Here is an 8,305-nt window from a genome sequence, read left to right as displayed (position 1 = left end):
GGTGTTTGGCTAGAGGAGAGCAATTATTGTCCTAATGTTTTCTGTGTTGCCGAAAGTCACTTTCCTGGTCATTTGGCTAAGAAGAGCAGGCTACTTTTAAGGCATTTTTGGAGGGTCTGCTCTTTATATACTTTTATGCACAGTAAACTCAATAAAAATGTATATCCCTTATCAAAAAATGGGCTGTCATTGGAAAAGTGTTTTCTTTCATTCATGGCCAATATCTAATTACAAAATAGTCTCCAAAACCCTATCTGTTGCTCCTTTGAAATGTTTCTATTGTTATATTGCTCTTTCTTTTCCCCAGACAGCACTTAAATTTAGTGTTTGTTTTCTATTCTCCGTCCTGATTAATGTTTGAAAATGATATTTTGAATATGTCATCTATGTGCCAATAGGAGCAGCAAACATAAATCAACCACTTGTACTTACAACCTCTTTCTTATATGTAATCTAGGGGCCTAGTGCACGAATTCATGCACTTTGAACTGTAGGCCGCATGGCTGTGGTGGGCACAAGGGTGGGTCCTGGCCCATCCTCCACGACCCCCCCCCCCCGGGGCCCCTCTTGCCTCAGCCCCCAATCCCCTGTCTGCCTGCAGCCCTGCTCCTGCCACCACTCCCACACGCTGACTGCGCTCCCACACACTGATGGTGCCAGCCCTGCTCGCATCTGCTGACAGTGCAGACCTGATAGTTGGTTTTCCAAGCCCCTGGATTTTATTCTATTCTTAATTTTCCCATAAGAGCTCTTCATTCAGTGGAACCATCTAGATAAGCCCTGAATATACTAGGTGTACCAGTTAATAATGTGGATTTTTTTAATAGATGAAGTTACACATATGTTGATAAATATGCGATTTGATATGTATGCTATTTTATTGTATTGACAGCAAGCTTCAAAACTTCATATGTCAAATTTGCTGAAGGTGTTAGCATCATACAATATAAAAAACATTTCACAAGATATCTGAAAAAACATAAAAGGTAGGGTGTAGTCAGTAATAAAATTATCAGGTTACATATTTAATACACATAAAACATCTGTGACAATAATAAACCTGTTGTGAAAAATCTAATGATATCTTGTACTTAGGCTTTGCTGACAGCATAGTCCAAGGTCTTCAAATCTTTCAAATCTTTCTGTAAAAGATCAGATAGCAAGTATTCTAGGCTCTGTGATGATTAGGGATGCTGTAGCACAAAAGCTGCCAAGAGCAATGTGTGAAATAATGGATATGACTGTGTTCCAATAAAACTTATTTGTGGACACTGATATACTAACTAATTCTATAGATTTTTTTATGTTCCACAAAATAATATTCTTTTTTTTTATTTTTCAAAATATAAAAGTGATTTTTAAAACATTTAAAAATATAAAAATGATTCTTAACTCATGGTTTGTACAAATCAGGCTGTGGGCCAAATTTGGCCTGCAGAAGAGTTTGCAGCTGGTGTAGATTAAGAGAAATATGTATATCTAACTTTGTAAAAGATGTTCTGGAATCTTTTATTTCATAAATTATTAATAAGAGACTAAAGTAAGACTTACATCCTTCAGTTCATTTTATCTCCAGTGAACTTTATATACTTATTGTTCCCAAAATATCTTATTCCATGGCCACACTCTGAATCTAACCATTACTGAAAAGCACTCTGCTTCAGAACTATAAACTTTTGACGTTTTATTCTCTGATCGCTAACAGCCCTGTCTCTCTCATTTCATTATGTTCTCTTACTTCATAGGGCACTTTGATCCTTTCATAGTCTAATTGTCAGCAGATTCTTGTCGCTTCTTCTTTGTTTTATTAACTTAAATCTCATGTTCCTTTTTAAAAAGTACTTTTTGCCCCTTCTCCATTATCCTTTTTCTGAAATTATGTAGAAAATATAATCCTAATTCCTTATTAGTACAATCTTCCTTTATTTACTCACCAGCTTGGATACTGGAAGCAGTTGGAAATAATAAATTGCAATCATAATAAAAAAACAATAATAACCATTATAAAAAAATAAAAATATATAATAAAACATTTATAATAAAATGACTTATTTGTGAACACTGACATACTAATATATGCCATTCTGGAGTTAAGGAAAAAGGGAGGTTGTGGTTTAGGAGTTCCAAGGACAGGAAGGCAATACACAGGGAGAGAGAAAAACAAATGTTTGGTAAACAAATATTTGCTTGGCCACCTTTAACAATGGGACACAAAAAGGACTTTGAACAAATGGGCTTTGCTGATTTCTTCTTATCTACATACTGGTTCATATTGAACTGTAGTTATCTCTCTTCCTTTCTCAGGTCATCTATCTAAATTCCTTTTATTAAGTTGGGGGGGGGGGGCACAAGGTTTTTCCTAGGTCTTTTGTTCCTTAATAACCAAGTTAAAAATCAATAACCCAAACAGTGTATTTGGTAGGGAGGGATACAAATACTACTTCCCTTTAGGAAACAAGCCAAAATATTTAAAAATTATCAGAATGTTTTTGGTAACTAAGCCATGGGAGTGGGAGAAACTCCTGGATTATCTATATGTGCAAGATTGTGTGGAAGCAAGGACTGTGCCTACTTTGTTCTTGCTATAAAGATATATCCCAGAAGAGCATCTACCACACCCAGGTACTGAATATAAATTTATAATTTTTATAACACAGAGAATAAATAAGATATAATGATGCATTGGCTATATGGGAATAAAAAATAAAGGAAAGAAGAAAGCAGTTCTTAGAAAACCCCCAAAGTAAGTCTTGCTTCACCAAAAATTCCTTATGGTGATACTAAAATGATGATTCTAAAACCCAAGTTGATCATGCCATTCTCCTACGTACTGCACCTCAGTTACGCCTCATTGCTTATTCTTGAGATGTAGATGGACCATGGCAACTATCTTCCTGCTCACCTCCTTCTGCATCTATCTCTCTCATCTCCCATTTTAGTTGTAAAGGATCAATCCCAGCCTCCGTGATGGACACTGCACGGGAGGACAGTACTTCTTAACCAACCAGCACAACCTCATTTGTTTTAACATTTTGTTCCATATGTGTTCTAGTTAGTCCAGTTGGAATGATTCCCAAGGTTTTCATGCAATAGGTCCTTTTTTTGTAGATCATATTAAATGCACACATGCGCCTACTGCAGCTATCTTGTGTCCATACTAAGAGTAAGCTTTCGCATGATGCAAGCTCATAGAGAAAGGTGAGAATCACCACAATATAAAAATCATACCCTCATCAAAATTTGACTAAAGTTTGCACTCAGCAGCATCTCAAAAACTTCTCAGCTAATAGTTATGGAAGGATGGGATAAATTCCTTATTGTGGCATTTAAAGCAGGCCCTTCTCATTTCTCTTATTTTACTTTTTTTTGTTGTTGTTGTTAAATCCTCACCCAAGGAGTGAGGATATTTTTTCGATGGATTTTTAGAGAGTGGTAGGGTGGTGGGAGAGAGAAAGAAAGAGAGAGAGACATTGACGTGAGGGAGACACATGATTGGTTGCCTCCAGCACATACCCCTACCCCAGTCAGGGAGCAAACCTGCATCGTGCTCTTGACCAGGAATTGAACTCGAGACCCTCCGGTGTGCAGGCCAATGCTCTAACCACTGAGCACACAGGCCAAGGCTCTTCTATTTTACTTCTGAGCTTCACCTTCCCTTTCCAAGTTTTGCTTTTTTTTCTGTCATGTGAAATACTTTTTTATGTCCTCTATTTCCTGAGAAATAAGAAAAATAAAACTAATGAGCTAATTGTCATAAAAATTTTAGTTAAAGAAGCATGACAAAACAGATTGTTTTTAAAATTACTGTTTCAAATATACCCTCAATATAATGAATATACATAAGAAACTAGTTCTTCCCTTGTTGAGGTAGAGAAGAGTCACTCATTTAAGGCTTTTCTTTCAATTCTCTATTGATGTAGATACACTGATGAGGAAACATTTGAACACAATCCTGTCAATTCATAAACAAGTTTGCCTCTAAAAATGGATTATTTTACACACACAGCTTCTATTTTCCTAATTTTAATGGCAAAAAATATAGATTATATGTCATTGCTCACAACGCATAGCCATAATTGGCTCTTTGCTACATGAACAATTGTTAAAAAATAAGTGGTAGTATTGTACTGCTGATAGCTGTAATCAGAATGCATCTCTTTTAGGACCTTGCTATAGTTGTTTGTTAAGAGATTGAATATTAATATCAATCCCTTTTATTTTTTGTAAACATATCTAGAGCTATTTAATTTTATTAAATCACCTCATTTGGTTCAGTTTATTGGATCTTTATATTCCCATTTCCTTTTTATGCTTTTTAATTTTATTTTGGAGATAGGAAGGGAGAAGGAAAGAGAGATAGACACATTGATGAGAGAAAGAAACATCGATCAGCTGCTTCCTGCACACCCCCTCCTGGGGGTCTAGCCAGCAACCTGGGCATGTGCCCTGACCTGGAATCAAATCCATGACCTCCTGGTGTATGGGACGACACTCAACCAACTGAGCCACACTTTCCTGGTTCCCAGTTCTTTTTGAGGTAGTTCTGAGCTTCCCATCAGAACCTTTACTCTGAGCTAAACATGAATGTTAAAAGATTTAGTCTGCTACTATACTAAATCATTTCTAAGAGATAATATTTCTGAAGCTCTATTCCTATTTTTTAAATTCCTAAAACATAATTTCACAAACAGAAAGAAATATATCAGTACTAGTGGCCCAGTGCACAAAATTTGTGCAGGGCGGGATGTTTCCTCAGCCCAGCCTGCACCTTCTCCAATCAGGGACCCCTTGGGGGATGTCCAACTGCTGGTTTAGGGATCAGGCCTAAACAAGCAGTGGGACATCCCTCTCTCAATCTAGGACAACTGGCTCCACCTGCCTGCCTGCCTGATCGATCCTAACTACCTTTGCCTGCCTGTCTGATTGCCCCTAACCCCTCTGCCTGCCTGCCTGATTGCCCATAACTGCTTCTGCCTGTCTGCCTGATCACCCCTAACTGCCCTCCCCTGCCAGCCTGATCTTGCCCCTAACTGCTCTCCCCTGCTGGCCCGATTGCTTCTAACTGCCTCTGCCTGCCTGATAACCCCCAACAGCCCTCCCCTGCTGGCCTGATCTAGACCCCTGCTGCCCTATTTGCCTCAGCCCCTACCACCATGGCTTTGTCCAGAAGGCAATTGAAGTCCGGAAGATGGCCGGTCAACCTGGTCTAATTAGTATATTACCCTTTTAGTAGTATAGATAGATTATATAGGCTAGGATTGCTTAAATGGGGTGGGGGGGAAGCCTTTTACAGCAGGAGGAGATGCTCTTGGCAGACAATACATAATCCCTATATCTGGACTGATAGCTAACCGTATGCACTATACTGCCAAACCGGTCATTAAAAAATTGAACCGCTTTCTTACACTTTACACCAAACAGCTGTTGCCCTTAAAACCCCTTAGGTTCTGCCTTCGCAGTTCACTCAGATTAGGTTCTGATTGGTCGGTTTCTATGCCAGTCAGTGTCAAAAGCTCCTCCTCCTAGGCAGCCATTGGCTCCTTGCACTTCACCCAGATTTGGTTCTGATTGGTTGGTTTCTATGACAGTCAGCATCTCCGGGCCTATCTCTGGGCCTCATCAGAGAGGCAGGGCTGATCAGCAGCCCCCGCAGAGGCCCAGAAAGAAACAGAGGCATGGCTGCTGTTCAAGCCCGGAGAGAAAGAGAGAGGCAACGGCTGATCAACAGCTGCCATGGAGGCTGCGGATCAGACCCTTCCTCTCTCTTCAGGCCTCTCTCCGGGCCTGATCTGAAGACCCCTCTGTAGTCAGTGCCGGGTCGCCGCGCCCACAGCAGTGGCAGTCAGTGCTAGGTTGCCATGTTAACCCAGCACTGACTGCAGGACTGACTTCCTGTCAGTCGAGCCTTTAGTCGTTATGGTCCCTGGGTTTTTATATATTAGGATAAGACCAGAAAACCTGTATCTATGTGTCATATAGAACTTTACTCCCTAGAATATAGTAGATTGCTTATTTGTGGAAATGTTATATTATTTTTCTTCATTTTTAATGAGTCCTGAACATTTTATTTGAACCAATTATAAAAGTAACACATTATACAAGTCTTTGAATAACCAAAGTTAATGTTTGAATAAACAGTGACCCATCTGTTTAGTTATCTAAAAGACTTTAACATCATGAGCATATAAATTCTAAGTGGAATAATATAATTAGTAGGTGGAATAAAGTTAAAAAGTGATATTTAAATAGTACAGATTATATGAATGCTCAATTTTGTTTAATAGATATTGGAAGAGTCACATAGATTTTGGTCACAGGAGGAATAAAACAATAATAAGTCTATTGTAGTATTAAATCTGTGGAATGATTTTCATCATCATCAACTCCCTCAATAGCATCATTAGTGTTAAAAGCACTTGAATGCTTAGCTGTGTACTAATTAAGACAATAAGGTTCGGTGGTAAAGCTCTCAATATCTGGAAATAGAGTGCTTACATATGGATCCCAGTTGTTTCGCTTGCTAGCTGTGTGATCTTGGATAAAAGTCTTCTGTGGTCTCATTTTCTCCACCAGAAAATTGGGAGTAATAAATAGTAGCTACTAATTAGATTTTTATGGGGGGAAAAAGTTAGTGTAGGTGAATTATGTAGTATAGTTACTGGCATATAATTAGCCCTATACAAATGTTTATTACTGTTATTATTGTCATTGTTGTTATTTTATTTGTTCTTATTATTTGTTGCATACACAGAATTTTTTAACTTCAAATCTTAATATCAGAAACTGTTAGGGTCTGAGATTTGACCCTACTTATAAGCTAAGTTATTAGTCTGATACTGTTTCATGGACCTTGGAAAAATACTCCTGTGTCAGAGACAAACAATTTTATTACAGGGAAAATAATGGCCAAAGTTTGATGTTCATTTGCTTTGGTTCTGCATGACCCCCAAGTCCCACTGGTAGGCAACACTAACAGCTCATGATAAATGTCTGTGCTCTCAATGGTTGCATCACAGTAGTGGAATCATGAACATGAGGCTCCACTACTTTTATGGGGAATGGAAATAGGCCTGCTCTTTATCCAGGTAAAATGTACCTCTTCTCTCAAATTTGCTGCAAACACAACCATGAGAAATGGCTTGAATAAAGTGTGTTCTGGGCTCTTAATTCTTCTCATACTCAGCAGTAACGTTGGTGATATTCAGGATCCATGGTGGTTTTCCTCTCCCTGTAGAAACTTAAAATATTTGGTTCTATAATTAGCATCTTTGGGACTGTGATGTCCATTGGGCCCACTTCTACAAATAAAGATATAATGCTTATTTAATATTCCCTTGGTCTATGTCTTATTATTACAGCTCAATGACAAGTTTAATCTTCTTGCATTTATTTTCACTTTTTTGTTTTAATTTTTTTATTAAAGTATAGCTGACATACAATATTATGTTATTCTCAGGTGTACAACATAGTGGTTTTACATTTATACACCTTGCAATGTGATCATCACTGCAAGTCCAGTAATCATCTGCCACTGTACAAAGTTATTATGATATTATTGACTATATTCCCTGTATTACATTGCTGTTACCTATTTTATAATTGGAAGTATGTATCTGTTATTCATCTTCTTCTTTTCACTCATGCACCCACCTTACTCCCTTCTGGAATCCATCAATTGGTTCTCATTTTCATTATTAATTTTAACTCTATTTTATTATTTTTTCTTTTAATTATGCCTTCATATCCTGCAATAATACATAGAAATTTTTCTATTCTTGGCTCCTCTTTTATTAATATTTCATATATATTTCTTCTAGTTACAGGTAAGCATGTTAACTCATAGTTTAAAAAATAAAGTGCTCTTAAATTCATTCCTCTATTATTATGTATCCTCTAATTGTATTTATTAATATTTGGGGGTGAATTAGACCATTTATACACCTATAGTTAGATAGTTACATCATTCTAAGCAACATGTTAATGGGTGAAATTACTACTTTCTTAAACTATTTCCCTAAGTCTATCTTATCTGTCTTTAAAGATATATCTGAAGTCTATCATTACCCAAGTGGCTTTCTGACCTGATTATTCTGGGTTACATTAATGTCTCCTATATTTTACCTCCCAACATTCTACAATCTAAAACTATATTTGTTCTTTATGCTTAATTGTGCTTTATATTGCCCTTTATAATTTCCAAGTTTTTCTTCCTAGCTAGATTATAAGTAACTTCAAGTTGAGAATGGTATTTTGTGTTGTGTATCATTCATAGTTGCCACTGGGCTATCACCCTAAAGACCCTAAT

The sequence above is a fragment of the Myotis yumanensis genome, unplaced genomic scaffold, assembly GCF_028538775.1.
Source record: "Myotis yumanensis isolate MYYU_CA2020_CCGP unplaced genomic scaffold, mMyoYum1.0.hap1 SCAF_1, whole genome shotgun sequence".
Taxonomy (NCBI): Eukaryota; Metazoa; Chordata; class Mammalia; order Chiroptera; family Vespertilionidae; genus Myotis; species Myotis yumanensis.
Note: the sequence above shows the minus strand (reverse complement) of the source record.